Source organism: Acomys minous (assembly GCF_964271855.1).
Source record: "Acomys minous genome assembly, chromosome: 2".
Taxonomy (NCBI): Eukaryota; Metazoa; Chordata; class Mammalia; order Rodentia; family Muridae; genus Acomys; species Acomys minous.
In genome coordinates this window covers 89,131,660-89,136,147 of record NC_140484.1, presented here as the reverse complement: position 1 = coordinate 89,136,147, position 4,488 = coordinate 89,131,660, and positions in this window count along the sequence as shown.

Sequence of the window (4,488 nt, the reverse complement as noted above, 5' to 3'; positions counted from 1 at the left end):
TGTCAAAGTCCTCAAGGCCATGTCAGCCTCACCTTACTGCAGCCACAGAGGGTAGTGCATGGTTCAAAACGCCATTAGCTCCTCTCCTGCTCTTAATACACCACCACATTCCCTAGGGTGGGGATGGGGGGCACAGAGGAAGGGGAGACCCATGGACAGAGGCAGGAGAGAGAAAAGAGAAGGGCTGGGTCACGGGGAGACTCACAGAGAGGAGAGACACAAAGAGAGGAAGGACAGAGAGAAGAATTCAGAGAGTCAGGGAGGGGAAAGTGGGGAGGAGCGGAGCAGCTGCGGATAGGTTTAACTTGGGGCTTTGCTGCCCTCTGCTGGTCATGAGCAGGTAGTAAACACGGCGGCCCCTAAATGGCAGTCACGGAATACCCCTGGCTGAAGGCAGGGATTCTGCCCTGCTTCCTAGGCCAGTAGTGACCTTTCTAGAATGATGGGGCTAGTGGGTTCTTGTAGAGACATGCAGGGATGGCAGTGGGAGGAGTCTAAATGTCTCTAAAGGACAAGCAGTGCAGGGGCCGGTATGCAAGCTTGTTCTTTGCCCTCTGCCCTCACCTCTCCTGGTAACCTAAGCTTCAGAGAAGCCAGGAACAACCTGCCGATCATAGTATGGTTATATCTGCTGCTACCTTGTCAGGGGTTTTCCAGTTCTTGTCTGGGCCCCAGCGGTGATGCAGTACAGCCCATTTCTACTACCTTCAGGTCACACTCCCTCATACATACCTGCCTGCATCCTTTCCTATGAGGCCCAACTTGGCCCTTGGAGGCCATGAAGCTCCATCCTGGGACACCTAACAGAGACTATGTAGGCCAGGAAATCAGAGTCAAGAAAGATTGAAGGTCATGTCGGGTTCCTCAAGGCTCTGCCATACTTGACGGTGTGTGCATGTGAGTGCGTGTGTGCATGCATGAGTGCGTGTGCGTGTGTGTGTGTGTGTGTGTGTGTGTGTGTGTATGTGTGTGTGTGTGTATTAAGAGTGCAGCATAAAGCTGCATAGTTCACACTTAACTTTATGCTTAACCAGAGGACCTTCCTTCTGGAAGGCCTAAGTGACTGTCCCTGCTCCTGTTGGGCTGTGGTCCCTGTAGAGTTCTGTTCACAGCTACCAAAAGACATGGAGAGCCAAGCGGAGTCCATGTTCCAGACATCTTTCTCCCGGTCCCTTTGTGCAGCAGCAGCAGCAGCAGCAGCAGCAGCAGCACCTCATGACTCTGATCTGCATACGCAGGTCTGCCGGCACCAGCAGTCCCTGTGAGGGGGCAGTTGAGGCTTTAAACTCAGTGTGGACACCAGGCATTGCCCCTTCTGTCTCCTCTACTGTGCCACCCAAATTCCAGGCACTGCCACTGTGGACTTCGCAGAGCCTTGAGCAACCGATGCCCCAGGTGGGTGCTATGGAGGTGGAGGGATGTGTGTATCTCTCTCCTACTCCTCTGTCCCCAGGCACTTATATTCTGGCTGCTGAGCACAAGCCAATGACTCGTGGCTGATGACTGAAAGCTGCCCTAGAGGTGAAGGTTCAGGATGGACGGTCTTTCCCAAGCCAGTGAGCCCCACACTGAGCCTTTAAGGAGAACAGGCCAACTGCGAGCTTCATACTGGGAACCAGTGACGAGTCAAGCTGTATCCTTTCCTTCCTGGGTCCAATAGTCACTGCCATATTCACAGTTTCACAGAGCAAAAGGAGCATGTGTTGGGTTTGTTTGGGTTCATCTATTTCAGTCTTCTAGTCCTTCAAACTATTTCCTCATATATTTTGTTTTGTTTTGTTTTGCTTTGTTTTTTGTTTCTCTGTGTAGCCCTGGCTGTCCTGGAACTTACTCTGTAAACCGAACTCAGAGATCTGCCCACTTCTGCCTCCCGAGTGCTGGGATTAAAAGCATGTGCCACTAAGCCCAAGCATTCACCTGTTGTAGCACTCATAGAGCTTTGTCTCCATGACCTTAGTCCTGACATCTGATTTCCTCCCCCTTTTCACAGTCCTGCGGGACTCAGGAGTACTTCATTAATTTTATGTAACTGCATTGTTTGCGATTGCAACAAATCGGTAGTTTCACTTGATGATCGGACTTCTTTGTATCCAAAAAAAAATTTTTTTTTTTTGTTTTCCTTTGTTTCTTTGGTCTTCACTAGTTTCTTAGAGTGGGCTTGGAAAACCCTTGCCTATCTTGCATTGCATTTATTTCTAAAGATGTGGCATTTTTGTCTTCAAATTGGCCTTTTAAAAATTTGGCTGCAAGATCATTTTTTTTTTAAATTCTGTGACAAAGGTCCTAAAAAAAAAAAAAAGTCAGACTGAAGAAAGCCTATGGCGAGCTGGCACCGTTGCGACAGGCTTGGAAGGACATCAAGGGTGTGCGAGCCCGTAGAAGGGCAGTTCACTACATGGTGGCCAGGAAGCAGCCACAGGGAAAGGAGGGGCCAAGATATTCAAAGATGCACCCTCATCTATGCACCCTCTAACAGGCCCCACTTTCCACCAGTTCCACCACCTCCCAGTTATGAGCGAATCAGTTAGTATGTCTGGGCCTGCATGCCCCCACCATTTCCCAGAGCCTGAACACGGCATTCAGGGCCAACCTTTCAACATAGGAGTCTTCAGGAGCATTTTAGGTCCCTAAATGCGTTAAGCATATTTCTAATAATTTGCCTTTGGATTGTGTTGGCTTATCTGAATACATAGGCTATCTGTGAGTAAACAATACAATTCCTCTTTCCCAGTCCTCATCATCCATTTTTTCTTGTGCCGTTCTGCATCAACTAGAGTCTGTCTACCTTGTCCTGGGAAAATGAGGCTCTCTACCCATCCCCTAGTCCGAAAGGGAAGTGTTCAACATTTTACCATGAAACGGGATACTTCCTACAGTTCTTTCTTTTAAGCATTCTTTGTATATTTCAGACAGGCAGGCAGCAGCTGGGTGGGACAGAGCACCCAGCTCTGGCAGCTGAACTGGGAGGAAATGTTACTTTAAGTTGCTCAGTTTGGGGATAATTTGTTACACAGTGTTAGAGGGGTGTGTGACTCCCCCTTGGCCCCGCCCATCCAAGATTAGCAGATTATAGCACAGCACACCGGAAAGAGCATGGGCTGTAAGACTAATAAGAATTCCATTTCTGGGCTGGAAAGATGGCTCAGAGGTTAAAAGTGCTTCTGCTGGCTGTTCTTCCAGAGGTCCCGAGTTCCAATTCCCAGCAACCTTATTTAATGAAATCTGGTGCCCTCTTCTGGCATGGAGGCAGAACACTGTATACATAATAAATAAATATTTTAAAAAAATACATATATATATATGAGTTCCATTTCTAGGGGCTGAGGAGATGGGCCATCAGTTAAGAGCACTAGCTGCGTTAACAGAGGTCCCGCACCTACATGGCAGCTCACAAATATCTGTAACTCAACTTTCAGCAGATTTGATGCCCTCTTCTGGCCTTCATGGATTCAGGCATACAAGTAGTTCACAGACATGCAGGCAAAACACTCTTACACATGAAATAGAATGATAATAATAAAAATTAAAGAAAAATTCCATTGAATGCTGCATAGGCTACTTTGCCTATGAGCACCCACATGCCTATAACACCTGTTTCAGGGGGATCCGATACCCTCATACATGCAGGCAAAACACCAAAGTACATAAAATGCAAATAAATAAAATTTTAAAAGAAAAATATAAACATATTATAATAAAATAATGTATTAAAATACAACATAAAATATTATGGCATAATATATAAAATGTAATATAATTATCTCATCTTTTAATATATAATATGTAATATATTTTATAATTATATTACATATAATATGCATAGAAAATATAATTATATATAATTGTTATATAATATAAACAATGCATATATCATATTAGACAATAATGTATAAAATAATATATAATACATAGTAATATATTATATAATAATAAATAATATAATGTATAATATATTATGTAAAATAATAATAATAACCTGTCAGAAGTGTTGGGCATGCAGTGAGTTTAAGTCATGTCCTCTCTAAAGTTATCCAGTCCCATCATGTGCTTTGTGTGTGCCAATCCCGTTTCCAGGACACACCAGGAAGCAGCACATGACAACAGGAGACAGCACGTGGCACACACCATCATCCCAGGTTGCAGGGCATCTAGCCAGACCCTCCTATTCACTTCTCTTCCTCTACCTTGTCCTTTCTGGACAAGCATTGAAGGCTGCCTCTGCAAGGCATCTGGCTTCTCTTTCTTCCCCTAGACAGGCCATCATGTATTATTATGGGATGGGAATATCAAATCATCAGCACTGGACCAGCCGTGCTGTGTGGATCAGCTTCACCGGGAACCACAGGACTCTCTAAACCTTTATCCTCTGGTTGCTGCTAAAGGTCAGTGCTGAGACATCATCTTTGATGCCTCTGTGTGTTAATGATGTCCCTGTAATGCAGAACAAGGCCAGGCAGAGTTTGAAGTTGAAAGATGGCTGAACGTCCA